This window comes from Balaenoptera borealis (genome assembly GCF_965194805.1).
Source record: "Balaenoptera borealis genome assembly, chromosome: 17".
Taxonomy (NCBI): Eukaryota; Metazoa; Chordata; class Mammalia; order Artiodactyla; family Balaenopteridae; genus Balaenoptera; species Balaenoptera borealis.
In genome coordinates, this window is record NC_138876.1 from 64,020,821 (window position 1) to 64,038,654 (window position 17,834).

Sequence of the window (17,834 nt, forward strand, 5' to 3'; positions counted from 1 at the left end):
TACAAGCAGCTCATGCAGCTCAATATCAAAGAAACAGATAACTGAATCCAAAAATGGGCAGAAGACCTAAATAGATATTTCTCCACAGAAGATACACAGATTGCCAACAAACACATGAAAGGATGCTCAACATCACTAATCATTAGAGAAATAAAAATGAAAACTACAATCAATGAGGTATCACCTCACACCGGTCAGATTGGCCATCATCAAAAAATCTACAAACAATGAATGCTGGAGAGGGTGTGGAGAAAAGGGAACCCTCTTGCACTGCTGGTGGGAATGTAAATTGATACAGCCACTATGGAAAACAGTATGGAGATTCCTTAAAAAATTAAAAATAAAACTACCATACAACCCAGAAATCCCACTACTGGGCATATACCCTGAGAAAATCATAATTCAAAAAGAGTCATGTACCACAATGTTCATTGCAGCTCTATTTACAATAGCCAGGACATGGAAGCAACCTAAGTGTCCATCAACAGAGGAGTGGATAAAGAAGATGTGGCACATACATACAATGGAGTACTACTCAGCCATAAAAAGAAACGAAAATGAGTTATTTGTAGTGAGGTGAATGGACCTAGAGTCTGTCATACAGGGTGAAGTAAGTCAGAAAGAGAAAAACAAATACAGTATGCTAATACATATATATGGAATCTAAAAGAAAAAAAAAAGGTTCTGATGAACCTAGGGGCAGGACAGGAATAAAGACACAGACATAGAAAACGGACTTGAGGACACGGGAGGGGGAAGGGTAAGCTGGGACAAAGTGAGAGAGTGGTATGGACATATATACACTACCAAATGTAAAATAGCTAGTGGGAAGCAGCCGCATAGCACAGGGAGATCAGCACCATGCTTTGTGACCATCTAGAGTGGTGGGATAGGGAGGGTGGGAGGGAGATGCAAGAGGGAGGGGATATGGGGATATATGTATATGTATAGCTGACTCACTTTGTTATACAGCAGAAACTAACACACCATTGTAAAGCAATTATACTCCAATAAAAATGTTAAAAAAAATAAAATAAAAAAAAAATAAAAAAATTAGCAGTAAAAAAATAAAATAAAATAAAATAGCAATAAGGGTTGGGGAAATATGTAGGGGACCAATATGGTAAATTAAGATTTTCTACTGTTGTATATTTATTTTTTATATTATCAATACACTCATTTTTTCTTTAATTGCCTTAATATTTAGTACAATAATGTTGGTATTATTATTACTTTTAGAACTTAATATTTCTGGAATTTCCACTCAGTTTTCTTTACCCAACATTAAAGATAAAAACTCATTAATTTAGTAAACATTCATTGAGCGTCCACCATGTGCTGAACACATTGCCGGAAACTGGAGATGAAGCCATGAGGTGTATATAGGGTCTCTGTTCTCATGAAGCTAATGATATAGCATAGAACAGGACTAACTAAATGATTAGATTGTGAGAAGACTTATAGCAGAGAAATCACAGGGTATTTTGTTCTTACTCATACTTCATATGATTGTTTCATCCTAACACATATCATCTATCTATCTACCTATCTATCTACATATCATTCCCAAAATCTTTTAAAATCTCCATGATTTTCCCAATTTTTTACTCATTTTTTGACATTTCTGTAGTTTCAAAATATATAACCATGTCTTATATTGAAAGGTAAATCCATCTTTTATATCTTTATGATATTTCTTAAGATTTTGAACATAACAGCTCCTTATTGTTTAAAAAAATAGCAGTATACTCTCTTTCAACTGTGTTCTCTTAATAGGGTAATAATTTCAGCACTGATGCAATACAGTCTGGATCAGGCTGACTGGAAACATCTTACATGTCAGGAGCAGGTCCTGGTAACCATAGGCTTAGTGTGTGGGAGTACTTTAGGAAGTGATAAGACAGCAAGTGACCTAACTATGCAAAAACATTTATGTTCCTTTGAAAAAACAGCATGACAATACACTGCCTTTCCCCATCCTACTTCTTGAATTGCCTGTGGTTACAGGATAAACTTTTGGGCATTGCTAAATTTAGAAAAAACTTTTCACCTCTAAGAGACTACTAAAATGAGATTAGGGGTTACTATCTTATTTCCAAGGAGCCATGCATATTTCAGAACCTTAGTTTAATTTTCATATATTACTAGACAGAGCAGGCAGTATCTTCAGAAATATGAATATAAGTGAAATCCACAAGTAAACATAGGTAGCAAGTGTTTTAGTGCCCTCCACATCTTTATATGAAATTGCATTTCAGAATATATTGAATGTTAAAAACCTGATGCCTTATTATCATGATGAGACAAGAATAGAAAACGGCAGAGGACTGTAGGCAATTTATTTTCATGACAAGTCTGCAATATCATGAAGAATTGTGAACATGAACTATTCTCATTGCCACTTCAAGGCTGTTATCTTGTCCTCCAAAGATGTCACACTTGGGTCTCAGTTTTGTTTTTTTTATTTTTAACATCTTTATTGGAGTCTAATTGCTTTACAATGTTGTGTTAGCTTCTGTTGTATAACAAAGTGAACCAGCTATACATATACATATATCCCCATATCTCCTCCCTCTTGCATCTCCCTCCCACTCTCCCTATCCCACCCCTCTAGGTGGTCACAAAGCACCAAGCTGATCTCCCTGTGCTATGCAGCTGCTTCCCACTAGAAAATGACTCATTTCATATTTCTAGATCTTCTTGACCAGACTAGTTATCAGATCTAACCATTTCTAAAATAAATGAATATCATTCTTGTCTAGTCTATTGAAGCAAATTTGCCAACACAGAATGCTAGGTTTGAATATTTATGAACCATCCAGACAACTTGAAAAGAATTAAAGTGATCTTATTAAGGAGTATAGTTTTTGAGTTCACATTTTGATGCATAGATAAATAAACAAATTCTAGAGAAGATGTTATTAAATATGTTTTTTAAAAAATGAGAGATAAGAAAAAACATACATGACTTTATTCTCAAGAATGTTCTTTTGAGTTTAGCATGACTGCACCATGATTTACAATGTAATGACACAATTCTCACAAAAGTGAATCTGTTCAAATAACTCAAGAAAACATTATGTAAATTAACATTCAATTGAAGTTAGTTACAGAATAAAAACTTAAATCTGCCTATATGTTTGCAAATATTTAACATTTCAATTAAAATAACAGAATTCAATTAGAAATCTATAAAAAATTAAAGCAGCTTTAATATCATTCCATATTGAGGAACATTATCCTATTTATTAAAGATCGTAAAACAATCTCAAAAAAAAATGAGAGATGTTTGTGTGTAAATATGTGTGCATCTGTGCATGCCTCTGTGTGTGTGTGTGTGTGTGTGTGTGTGTGTGTGTGTTTATGTCTGTGGCATAATTAGAGCTTTTGAGACCTCAAGTGCCTAAATTATATTTGCTGACATGCCAACATAGGCCAAATAAATATTTCTAAAATAACCCCACATCAGAGACTTAAATGTATTTCTAATTCAAAACAAATACATATGTAGTATTACTATATGTATTCTGTAGGAATTATAGAAAAATCTTCAATTTTAACAAGGTAAAGGGTGATCTTAGATTGCAGTAAACCTACTGTTATGATGTACTGGCTAAAAATATTGACCGATCTAATAATGCATATTTTTGTTGTGTTATATCCTTTGAGAAATGCAATTTTAATATCATACTAAGGTAAATATTACTATATGCCTATACATCTCTAGATTCAATTTATTATTACAATTTAGTAGGGACGATTAATAAATGAACTATGATTTCTTTTATTTCTGCTTTAATTTACTTGCTCTCCTATCACCAACTCAGTGCTTCTCCTCAGTTAAGACAAATGCTTTGTCAAATCAAAAATAGTTATTGAATTCCTAATGAACACTGAAGAATTCTGAAAAAGTACAGTTTTAGATTAATTAGAAAACAACACTGCATACTCCTTAGCATAGCTCGTAACGTTTTTGGAACACAGACTACTTTTAAAAACTGATGTAAAGATGGAGATTCTCTCCCTAGACAAATATTTGAATAGTTAACCAATTTTTTTCATGGAATTTTATGAGGTTCATAGATCTCCTAAAATTTGAGATATATTCTGGTTATAAAATCCTACAAAAGTTACATTGGGCTAGCTGTATAACTTTGGATAAGTTAATTAAATTCACCATACCTCAGTTTTCTCATCTGTATGTTCTGGATAATTTTAGTACCTATCTTTTGGGATTCTTGCAAGGATTAAATGAATTAATGTATGTTAAGAACTAAGTTCAATGCCTGGCTCAAAGTAGCACCATATACATGTTTTTTCTTATTGTATTGTGGTTGTTATAAAACACTTTATGTAAGCCAAAGGGAAAGGTAAGCCTAGCTTTTGTAAACCCTACTTTATGAAGATGTTGAATTTAGGCTAGGCCTTGAGAGTTAATTTTGGATTGGCATAGAGGCGAGCCAAGTGTTTTCAAAAACTGTGAATAGTGAATATATCAATACTTTTAGAAATAGGAAAATGTGTGGCATGAGTCACTAAAGTACACTGAAAAGCATAAGTCTCTGTTATTGGAAGTGGGGCAGCCAGCACAAAGTGTGAGGTGCCCCCAGAGGGTGAAGGGCTTTTGATATCATCTTAAGAAAGTTTGACTGGATGAGTCAAAGAGGATGTAGGTTTCCATCGCATAGCTTCCTATCTTCAGCCCCTTTTAGTTTTTTACTTTGCCGTAGTCAAACAGACTGAAACAATGAGAAATAAGATACTTAAGCTCAAATGGGTTAAACACAGCTAAAACTAAATGGTAAAGGGAAATTAATACTCCCAAAGCAGCATCAATGAACCCATGGACAAATTTTAAGCAATATTTATTGCTTAAAATGGTGACATTACACAAAAGAAGGAATGGTCAATTAAAGATGGAAAAAATAAATAGTTAAAAATTTTTTAAATGATTTGGCCTTAAAGGTAGAAATATCATGTGAAGAGTAAAGTAGTTTGAAGATACCACGTGTAGACTCTCTAACACTAATAGAATGTGTTGCATTCCCATGTATTCCATCGTAATAAGGTAATATTTTGAAAAACATTAGTGTCTATTTCTCTTTTTCCTTTGAGATGAACTTCATCCTGGCAAGTCAAAGGTGTTTGTCTATCTACCCAGTAGAGATGAGTGGAAATGGAGGAGAGCTATAGTTTGCTACAGAAGGAATGAAGTTACGTTCAGCTTTTTTTTTTTTTTTCACACACACACACACTGTATTTTATTTTTACACGTTCAGCTTTTGATATGCAAAATAGAATTCTCTAGGAAGAATACCGCCTAGAAAGAAAATTTCTTGTGGCTCCTTTTTTTCCTTTCCCCCATATAGCTTATTAGTAGGGAAACCAGAAAGAAGCACCTCATAGAGCTGCCCCACAGGGTGGAGAAAATGCATCTTCTGTCCATGATAGTTACGCTAGTTCCAAAAGAGTCAAGAGGGTATGACAGAAAGGAAGAGAAAGAAAATCCCACCTGCATTTCTGGTCTTAAGAATGACAAGAAAGAGAAGTGAGGGAGGAAAGAGGATATTTTTCCGGCTTTATCCTGAGATTTTGACACACAGATATCGTGTGCTAGAGAAGATGAGGGACATCGTGAAAACAGATCCTGTCTTAGCTTCTTTTCCAGGTCCCTACAAAAGGGCCATATTTCAGGCTTCTTCAGGTGCACGTCAATAGGCTGAGGGGCTGATCACTTCATGGAGGAGAGTGAATTTTTCCCATGACTATTTTAATGATCATATCAGAGTGGGGTTTAGATTAGATTGGTCATTTTTTTTTTTTTTTTTCTGCTAGCAAGTGAGTGGAATCTTGAGGAAGAAAGGCCAATTACTTAGAGACTAAATAAAAAGTATTTACATTAATTTTCTGCATATTTGAATATTGCTGTGAGTTAAATTTTTTACCCAAATCTATTTTATATGCTTAATTTAAACTATGAAGTTGAGCAATATCAAAGAAAAAATCGATGACATTTGTTAAAGCACAGTAAGGAACACTTAATTAAAGGGGGCGGGTGTTACATAAAAGAGGATAGTTCTACGGACCACTGTAAGAGGATTTTGCAGGGGAGGAGAGAGATTGGGCTCAACTCTGAATACCGCACAGGCAACTGGGAATTTAAAGCCAAGGAGTGGAGTGAGGGTCAGAGAATGGAAAATTATTAAAAGGAGGTGTAAGATTCTGGCTTTCCCAGAAGACAGGCCAGGGTGATCAGACATCACCAGGGGGGATGATGGAGAATGAGGAACCCAATTAGAGGTCAAGGGTGATAAGATACCAAGGGTGGAGAGTTCTTACTAAACTGACTTAGCAGGGTGCTTGCTAAAACTGGACCTTATAAGTAAGTTCACAGATGTGCCTAGGAGAAGGTTCAGATGCTGGACTAAAGTTTGGTCAAACAAAGTACCTTTGCCAGGAACTTATATCACACATATTACAATTATGAAGTTACTACAGTATGTTTCACTTCCAACACACTATAATGAAACTGAAGTTCTAAAAGTTGAATGCCTTCTGTTGGAAGAATTTTCTTTTAGTACAATATGTTTAAGCAACAAGTCTGTAATAATAACGAAATATCTTTAGTTGTTTCAACTTTAAATGTATTCTATCTCATCTATATTAATTATTTTCCTGTAGTCACAAAAAGCTGAGGACAAGGCATAATAGTAGTTCTTTGTTTAATTTTTTTTCTAGATTGTGGGATCTTCTCCTTTAGGAAACAATGTATTGAAATGAAATTTGCTCTTAGTAATTGTAATATGATTTATCTTACAAGTATCTAGGTAAAATCTGGAAAATTCTCTTAGAAAAGAGTAAAGCCAAAAGTATTTTAAACATATGGACTTTTCCACAAACAATAACAGAGTAAATTTACTTCAAGTTACTGAGGAACAGGGGGAGAAAACCTCTGAGGTAAAGTGTAGGTGGTAAATAGGCAGAAAGATTGCATATTCACCTCCTAGATTCTTAACCAATAATTACATTGGAGAAAATTCTGATTTTGTAAATGTATGCAAATAAAATAAAGACTGAGGATTTGAAATTGGGAAGAATTCCAGAAATGAATGAAGGCTGTTCACGCATTCTTTTTTATAGCATTGCTTTTCACATAGTAGGTACTTAACAAATGTTTGCTGAATGAATCAATTATCCTTGAGAACACCTGGAATCAGTTAATACATTTACCTGGAATACAGAGTGCATTTTTCCAGAGCTGAAGATTTGTCTGCAGCACATTTGAATAATACAGCCGTTTCATTTCCTCCATCTCATTTCCCTTCACCTTCAATCTTGGCTTTCCCATAAATGCCTTCAACTGTGCTGACAATTTCAGTGCTGACTACTCCGTGCCAGTGTAGAGGCCTGAGCGGTGGTCCAGTCCCAGGCCAATTGCCCCTGGGCATTTCCCTTAAAAGCTCGAACATTCTGTTCTGGAGTTTGGATTTTTAAATATCTGCCAACTATATGCCAAGAGTACAATGGGCCTTTGGATTTTTCTCTCTTTCTTATTGAAGTGATTTTTTTTTCCATAACACTAGTCATATTTTTTAAGAGTTTGCACTCTTTTCCTAAATGAAATTATTTTATTGGATGCAACTTAGTAGAAGCTCAGTGATAGGATGGTTATAATATTTTGTCTTTTTATTTTATTTTATTTTATTTTAATATCTCCTTTTATTCCTCAGGATGAGCTCCTAATTTAGTTGTTTATGTCTGAATTATTATACTGAAATTTTAATTAGAGGATCTGCATACAAAAATATGTCTTCTCTCAGCCCCTCCATTTATTAATAGGAGACACTTTACAGTTTGGAGTAAAACAAAACAAAACAAAACAAAACAACACAAAAACCTAGTTCTGAATCCTGGCACTCTTCTATAAAACCTGTGGCTTGGGTAAGCCACAGGACCTCTCCAAGTTTTTTGTTTCCTTATCTTTATAAGGAGGATAATATGATTAAATGAGATGTTGTGTCCAGCATACCATGAATAAAGGCTAGTTTCCATCTCTCCTTCAACTTCCACTTCCAATTGAGAGAACCCAGGTTACTCTTTGTGGTTTTCTTTAGTCGCCAGTTTCCCACAAATCAATTCTCACAAATTACTCTATCATCTCTATAGTTCAGCAGATCTATTGTCATAAACTAAGTTTCCTAGGGAACAGAATCAGAGGCAAAGATGCAAGTGCTGATGCTTTATTGGAGGGAGTACAAAACCAGAAGAGCAAGAGTGAGTGCAAATGGAAGCGGGGCAAGGAAAGGTGAGAAGGCAGGTGAAGCACATTACCCTGCTGGCTACTGTCTCGTGATGCTGCGAAGGGTCACGGTGCCGTTCCGGTATGCAGGACTTGTCTGGATGGGCTATACAGACATACGCTACCTCAGCGTAACTCATGCATGGGAGGTCGGATAAGGGGGAATTTGTCTGCATGTCTCCACTAATTCTTGCTTTCCCAGTGGTCAAAATTCAACCCATGGGGAGTTAATGCCTTCACCTCACTTCTGGGCTGAGATATTTGGCTTCTTTGGAAGCTTTTTGGAAGCCAGGTCTCATGACCTGTGGTGGTGTAGTGTTTCCTTCTAGTCTACAAGTGGTCACAGGGGCTTGCTGACTAGGCAACAGATAACCTTGAAGAAGAAAGGATCCAGCACCCCAACAGAAAAACCTGGTTGATCTCAGATAGGCCCAGAAAGTCTCTAAGAATGTACATATGAATCGAAGGAATTACTCAGCTAGAATTTATTTTGTGAGTATTCTATTTATAGAAATTTTCTCCAATTTTAAATTAGATGCAAAACTCAAAAGCGATCCAAGGTTAACCATTCATTACTTGTCAGCAATAGTGTTCATCTGAAGGGCAAGGAAGGTGTACATCTCCACTCCCTCTCACTATTGCCTTCCTCATGGGATAGTTCTGCGTCATCCGTACAATGCCTACAGAGAATGCTCAGTGACTGCAAATCCAATTCCCCTTTCCCTCCACCATTATTACAAGGAGAACAAAATTATCTGCAGACATAATATAGCGTCAGAAAATAACTGTGGGGAGTAGGTAACATAAGCTACCTACTTATGTGCCACTATAAGTAGGTTTGGCTAAGTGTGCCAATGGCATGGGTAGTAATCTTCTAAATTTCAGTTTTTGCATCTTCAAAGCAGCATTGTTACATCCTTTCTGAGACTGAGTGTGACTATTTGTCACTGAGGCTATGTCAAGTGGCAGTCCTTCAGTGATGATTTCCTTCTATTTTGTGTTGTGGGATTTTTTTGTTTTTTCCTTAGGAAAGAAAACAGAAATTAATGCATTTGTTTCTTCTTCCTCTTACAAGGATTAATCAAGTGTCAGCTCAAAGATGGGCAGGAGATAGCATTAATTAAAAATAAGGGGTATAAATAGGGGAATAAAATCAGTTTTCAAGACTGAGAAGGAGATTCAAATCCTGATTCTACAACTAACTAGCTATCTGACTGTGAGTAAGTTACACTTGTTCCCCCTTATCCGTGGGGGATACGTTCCAAGACCCCCAGTGGATCCCTGAAACTGCAGAGAGTACCGAATCCTATATATACTGTTTTTTCCCTATACACACATACCTATGATACATTTTAATTTATCAATTAGGCACAGTAAGTCGTTAATAATAACTAACAATAAAATAGAACAATTATAATATACTGTAATGAAAGTTATGTGAATGTGGTCACTCTCTCTCAAAATATCTTATTGTACAAATTTAATGCCTTTTCCATCTTAACTAAGTGCTTATTATGCATTGTGGCCCTAACTTTTTGAAGTTTGAGTTGTGACAGCAAAACTACTAGATATTTCTTTTTCCTTCTTCACAGTTTCACAGATAGAAGATTTGTTGTTACTGTAGATCTTCTCAAACTCAGCTTGTGATTTTGTTTTCTTTTCTTATTAAGTCAAGAACTTTCCCCTTTTAATGTAAGTAAAGCAGTTTGGGCTCCCTTTGGCATATCCAAATTGCCAGCATCACTGCTTTTGCACTTTGGGGCCATTGTTAAGTAAAATAAGTTACTTGAACACAAGCACTGAGATACCTCAACAGTCCATTTGATAAGGAGATGGCTACTGAGTGGCTAATAGGCAGGATATGCTGGACAAAAGGATGGTTCACGTCCCAGGCAGGACCTAGCAAGACAGTATGAGATTTCATCGCGCTACTTAGAATAGCGTACAACTCAAAACTTATGAATTATTTCTGGAATTTTCCATGTGATATTTTTGGACTGCAGTTGACAGCAGGTAACCGAAACCTCAAAGAGCAAAACCACCGATAAGAGAGGGACTACTATACTTAACCTCTCTGAACTGCCGGCTTCTCATCTGTAAAATGATAGTAATACCTGTCTTACAGATTATTAACAAAAATTAAGAGGTATATAAATTGTTTAGTACATGGTAAGCTCTTTCTTCATGGTACTTAATATTAGAACCAGAAATCTTAGAGTTGGTATATGTAATTCTCTCCTTTTCCAGTCGGGAAACTGAAGTCTGGCAAAGCCAGATGACTATCCCAAAGTTGTATATACAATTAGTGGCAAAGACTGTTGTATAATCCACTTCTTTTAACAAAACCAAATGTCCTTTTTACTCTAAAACAATGCCACGTTTATTATGAAAACTACCAAGGACAGATTTTTGACCCAGAGAATGACTGCATTTCTCATTCTGATATGAGAAAATTCTGGTAATCTTATTTTATTTGGGGGATTTATAGAGGCACATCTTGGAGAGAGGGCCAGTTCACTTCCAGACCACCACAGTAAAACCAATATCACAGTAAAATGAGTCATGTGAAATTTTTGGTATCACAGTGCATATAAAAGTTGTGTTTACACTACACTGCAATCTATTAAAGTGTGTGATAGCATACACTTATGTGTAAAAAAAGTACATACCTTAATTTTTAAATACTTTATTGCTAAAAAATGCTAACCATCATCTGAGCTTTCAATGAGTGGTAATCTTTTAGCAATAGTAACATCACAGAACACTGATCACAGATCACCATAACAAATATAAAAAATAATGAAAAAGTTTGAAATATTGTGAGAATTACACATTGTCAAAATGTGACACAGAGACATGAAGCGAGCAAATGCTGTTAGAAAAATGATGCCAATAGACTTGCTCCACACAGGGTTGCCACAAACCTTCAATTTTTAAAAAACGCAGCATCTGCGAAGCACAATGAAGCAAAGCACACAAAAAACAAGGTATGCTCATATTAGAATTTTCTTTTGTCTAGAACAAAATTTTGTGCAAAAGCAAATGCATTAGCAAAGCATAATTTATTTAAGGACCATATAACTAGTTTAAAACAACTTGATTTCCCTGGCGTATACTCTGAACTTCACTCTAGCAATCAAGGATAGTATATTTAAATGTGATTTAATAGTACTTAGTTGATATATTATTTAATTTATTGCATTGTGTGCCTGGACAATTTCATCATTATACTGCAAAAGCAAGTATGCTGAATAAGTACCATGGTTTCAGCTACTTCTTTAGTATTAGAGTGTAGTTTTCTCATTATTCGTATCTATTTCACTTCATACCATGATAATTCTGAAATACAATGCCATTCCTTACTTTCCTGTGTGTAAATGTATATTTATATTATGTCCAAAATAATCAAGATGAAATGGTGCTAAGTATAAATTTCCTTTTATGTTCAGAAGAAATGGTTTCGTAGTAGGAAGGCCCAAACTGAAACCATAGCACTAGGCATGTGCTGGCCTAATGGCTTTCTTAAAAATATTTCTGACAGAGTCAATTTTGTTAAAAACAACCCTGTAATACTAACTTCATTTCTGAAAAAAATAGTAGTGGTCCTAAGGTACAGACCTCATGGTGAATGAAGCTTTTAGGCATAATGTTTCTGTGGAGTGGCAAAGTATTTAAAACACAATTCTGACAGTCACTGGTGTATCTGATACATAAGAATCTTCTTACACTAATTGGCCACTGTAATTTTGTGTAAGTCACTTAACCTCTCAGAGCCTCTGATTTCTTTTCTTTCTAAACATAAACAGTAATCTCTGCCTAAGAATAATGAGATATTTAAGCTTCTGTCATCCTTAGAAGAGAGCTGTATCAAATTCATTTTTATTCCTGGGTCTTGTTTCATCAGTTACATTCTTGGTCCAGGAACTTCAACATCTCTCTTCACTCTTTAATCAATTCATCAAATCATGACCCTAGTCTCATCATTATTTCTCCACTAGCTATAACTCTATCTTTTCCCTTTAAAAGCTAATTTTCTTGAAAAGAGTTTTCTCACTTCTGATGTAACCATATAAGAGAGCAGACAACATTAGAAAAAACTGCAACTTGGGTAGAGAGCCTGGAGTAGAAGTACAGACAGATAAAGTGAAATTAAAAGCATAACCAGGGCTTCCCTGGTGGCGCAGCGGTTGAGAGTCTGCCTGCCAACGCAGGGGACACGGGTTCGAGCCCTGGTCTGGGAAGATCCCACATGCCGCGGAGCGGCTGGGCCCGTGAGCCACAACTACTGAGCCTGCGTGTCTGGAGCCTGTGCTCCACAACAAGAGAGGCCGCGATAGTGAGAGGCCCACGCACCGCGATGAAGAGTGGCCCCCGCTTGCCACAACTAGAGAAAGCCCTCGCACAGAAACGAAGACCCAACACAGCCAAAAATAAATAAATTAATTAAAAAAAAAAAAAAAAAAAAAAAAAAGCATAACCAGGGTGATTTCTGGTTTCTGGTCCAGCTGTAAGGAGATTGGAAGTTGTCACTCCATCCTAACGATGAATAAAAAGCTGAAAGAACTGAAAAAACAACTCTTATTAGATCCATTAAAGAAGTGAGGTCACAGAGCAAAGTGCAGCCCTCATAATTAGAGAGCCAGACAGGAGATTACAGAGAATCACAACTTACTAACCAGAGCAGAAACCCTCTGAGCAAGAACCTTCACAGGAACCAGTGCCAGGGTAGGACAACATGTATTGTAATTGACAAATTGCTAGAGGTTCAGAGTGGACAAGCCTGAGAGTTAAAAAAACTCTTGGGGAGGGGGGTTAGCCACAGGGGGTTCCCACACTTATGTAAACTTGACCTCTAGGAGTTTAACCAGATTCTCACAGTTAAATATTAGAGTCAAATCCTCTTCTTCTGGCAGAATATGCGGAAAAGGAACCGTTTTGAAATATGCCATATTGTTCTGGATTTTTAAAAATAAGACAGAAATGTATTTATTATTCACAAAATAGCCCCAAGGTCAGTGTCCCAGGGTTGACACCATCACCCTTGGCTTCTGTGTCTGATACCAAAGTGGCTGCTCCAGCTCCCACCATCACATCTGCATCCCAACTGAGCAGGGGGAATAATGTTCATTCTTTTTTTTTTCCTCAGATTTATTGAGGTATAAATGACAAATAAAAATTGTATAAATTTATGGTGTACAACATGATGTTTTGATATATGTGTACATTGTAAAATGATTACACAATCAAACTAAGTAACATATCCATCACCTCAAATAGTCACCATGTTGTGTGTGTGTGTGGTAGGAACACTTGAGATCTACTCTCTTAGCAAATTTCAAGTATGCAATACATTATTATTCTATAAAGTATACTGTATATAGTATAATATAATATATAAAATATTGTATTTTTGTGTGTGAGGTGAGAACAAGAGATCTATTCTTAGCAAATTTCCAATATACAATACATTATTGAATATAATGTACATAGTATAGTATACATGTTGTGTATTGTACATAGTCACCATGCTGTACATTAGGTCTCTAAAATGTATTCATCTTATTACTGAAATTTTGTCCCCTCTGACCAACATCTCTCCATTTCCTCCATCCTCGATTTCTAGTAATCACCATCCTACTCTCTGTTCCTATGAGTTCTACTTTTTCAGATTCTGCATACAAGTGACATCATGCAGTATTTGTCTTTCTGTTCTGGCTTAATTCACTTAGCATAATGTCTAAAAGGTTCTTAATGAGTTACACTCAGGAGAAACTATTTTACCATAGTCTAAAGTACTGGGGTTTTATCACAGCCTAGACTGCTTTGGGGAAGGAAAATAACCATCTTCAGCCAATTCTAGTCTTCCACACAGAGGAAGAGAAATACCCAACTCCAGCACACAGTAACCATCATGTCCCACATAATGGGGGAGGGGGATGAGGGATAAGAAAGAAGCCCTTGTGAAGTTCACAGTCCAGAGGCACAGACTCATTAGAAGACTGAGACCTACTGTAAGACTATAGAATGCCTCCCCTCCTTCTATACCTTACCACCACATTGCTAAAGGCCTATTCAACATAGTCCATTTTACCCAGTACATCATGTGTGGCTATCAAGAAAAAATTACAAGGAATATTAAAAAGCAAAAAATACAGTTTGAAGACACAGAACAAGCATCAGAACCAGATTCAGATATGGCAAGAATGTTGGAATTATGAGACCAGGAATATAAAACGATAAAGATTAATATGATAAAAACTCTAATGGATAAACTAGACAGCATGCAAGAACAGATGGGCAATGTAAGCAGAGAGGGAAGTCCTAAAAATGAATCAAAAAGAAATGCTAGAGGTCAAAAACATTGTAACAGAAATGATGAATGCCTTTGATAGGTTCATTAGTAGACCCACATGGCTCAAGAAGGAATCTCTGAGCTTGAGGATATCTCAATAGAAACCCCCAAAACTAAAAATCAAGGAGAATGAAGACTGAAAAATACATAACAGGATATCCAAGAAATATGGGACAACTATAAAAGGTGTAACATCATAACGGAAATACCAGAGGAGAAGTAAGAGAGAGGAACCGTCAAAATATTTGAAGTAATAATGACTGAGAATTTCCCCATATTGATGCTAGATACCAAACCACAGATTCAGGAAGCTCAGAGAACACCAAGCAGGATAAGTGTCAAGAAGACTACATGTAAGTATATCATTTTTAAACTACAGAGAATCAAAGATAAGGAAAATATCCCAAAAAAGCCAGAGGAAAAAAACACTTTACCTATAAAAGAACAAATATAAAAATTACATCTGACTTCTCAGAAACCATTCAAGCAAGAAGAGAATAGAGTGAAATGTTTAAAGTGTTTAGAGAAAAAAAACAAACACCTAGAATCTGTACCAGCACCACTGACTAAATATCTGGGAGATGCAAATTAAAATTAAAACACATTCTACTATGTATACATCAGAAGGACTAAAATTTTAAAATATATAAAAACTGTTTATATAAAAGGCTGGTGAGGATGTGGAACACCTGGAACATTCATATGCTTTTGAAAACACTATAGCTTGGTAAAACCACTTGGGAATAATATGTGGAAATTCCTTTCAAATTCAACATATTCATACCACCAATGCAGCATTTTCATTCTAGTTTATATAGGTTTATAGAACTGCAATTGTCTGTAGTTGCATTCTTTGTAAGAATTGCCAAGTAGAAATAACCCAAATGGACATTAACAGCTAAAAAAATAAATGTTTTCATGTAAACATACAGGTAATTCTATATAGCAATGAAAGAGAATGAACCATTGTCATATGCAACAACATGGTTGAAACTCATAAAATTGAGCAAAAGAAGCCAGGCATGAAAGAGTGTGTACCACGTGATTTTATTTATTTAACTTTTTAAAAAGACAGGAAAAAATAAACTACAGTGTTAAAATTCATAATACTGGTTCCCTTTGGGGAGGTAGTTACTCAGAGGCGGCCTGAAGGAGATATCTGGGTGTTAGTAATGTTCTACTTCTTGATATGGGTGGTAGTTACACAGATGTATGCATCTGTGAAATTTTAAGATTTGTGTGCTTTATTATGCATGTGTTGTACAGTATTTTAAAATTAAAAAATAAGAATACAGATGATTTGAGCAATACAAATAAAAAGCTTGAGCTAATGTGTATTTGTGACACCATGTCCAATAATCGTAGAATATACATTTTTAAAAAGCAAATATAATAGACAACCTAAAAAATGGTCCTATGGAGAGGTTTGTGAAGCAAGGCAATGAGGCCTTCTGTCAACAACCAGCAGTAAGTTGCCGGGCACACAACTGAGCTACTTTGGAAGAGGTTCTTCAGCCTCAATCCAGTCTTTAGATCACTGTAACCTCAGCCAACAACTTGCCTGTAACCTTTAGTGAAAAACCTAGAAATTTTATATGTATGTTTAACTTAATGAGTTCCAAAATCAACCTTTATTCTTTCTCCTTCTAATCAATACAAAGAAAATATAATAGTATGCTTTAACTCTCATCAACCTCTCCCAATTTGTCTGGTGTTTTAGTTCTGGCTTGTTTAATTTTAACTCAACAATTTGAACTACACTATTATTATTTTATATAGTCAATATTCTTCTAAACTCACCCATATGTTTACATTTAATCCCTTCTTGCATCTAAGTCCTTAGGATGGTTGGCAAATGGTAATTTTCTACTTCTATTATTTCTTCCACATTTATGAGTTAGCGTGGAAGAATGCCCCCACTTCTTTCATTCATGCACCATTCATTCATTATATCAATGTCGACTCATGATTCTTATTTGTTCAATAGATTATAATATCATTATTTATTTTGATGTATAAATTATACCAGATTTGGCCAGAGATAGCCCCTTCAAGATGACTTCTATTACCTTTACATGTATCCCCATAATTCTTTAAGTGCTTCTTCATATTTTGGCACAAAAAGAAGTTTCAGGCCCAGGGTTTTTTTTCTTTTTTCTTTTCATGTCCCAGCTATGTAATTGGACAGGACTCACCATGGAATTCAGATTCCTTTTGAGTCTGACTGAGTTTCAGTAACTCCTTTGACATATTCCTAAGTCCAGGTATGCTTGGGTTTGTTTCTTGGTCTTTTTCTGTTTGACTACTCTTCACAATTACTACACTGACTTAAAGACTATAAATTTATAACTGGTTTATACCACAGATATTAAAGTGATATTATGTGCCAGGCATTGTTATAGAAACAAGAGATACCGCAAAGGAAAAAAAGGACAATATTCAGTTAGGAAACATTTTTTATTTGTAGAAGAGACATGAAAATAATATAAAATATAGGTATAACAGATGGTGATAATTCTGCTTTATAAGAGTAGCTCTTAATCCTTGTTCTCTTTTCTGAACTATCCAGGCTACTTCTGAACCCACCCTATTCTATGCAAATTTTAGAATCAGTTTTCAAGCTTGATAAACATTCTGAAGGAATTTCTTTAGAGTTTCTTTAACTACACTCATTAACTTTTAGAGAATTAACAACTTGATGATAGCCAGCCTTCATTTATATATCAATATATATAGGTAGATTATTTAAAAGAAGTATTGTTTCTCAGTCATTAGTGAACCACATTTGAATTATTTTATAATAAATTGTTTTGCCGAAAGCCTGTTGTGGTATAATTTATAACTTTCTAAATTATTAATATATGTGTAGTCGTCTCACACACAAACAAGAATTCTGTCTTGCTCAGTGATTGCAAAGTAAGTATTTTATAGCATATGTTTAAATAATGAGATAGGTAACAGAGAAGTTGAGATATTGATGGGAAGAATTAAAAACAGGAGAAATAAGAAAGTATCAGCAGGAGAATGAATTAACTCCAGCAGTCTATGTGTAGGATAAAAATTTAGGAATCTTCATGTAGAATAGCAGAGAATCTTTGAGGCAGTTATATGTGAAATACTAAGGACAAAGGAATGAAAAGTATTAAATTTCAATTATTTTTGGCATGTATAATGAATTGAATC

The 17,834-nt window shown here is 35.3% G+C and overlaps 1 long non-coding RNA gene across 1 annotated transcript in view; it reads right to left on the bottom strand.

The window, feature by feature from the left end:
* The window catches only part of LOC309614844, a 424,525-nt gene extending 419,302 nt beyond the window's left edge, over window positions 1-5,223 (bottom strand). Inside the window, exon 1 of the long non-coding RNA XR_014236421.1 lies at window positions 4,479-5,223. This is a non-coding gene — a long non-coding RNA (uncharacterized lncRNA). The remainder of the gene's footprint in view (window positions 1-4,478) is intronic.
* Between the last annotated feature and the right edge of the window lie 12,611 nt (window positions 5,224-17,834).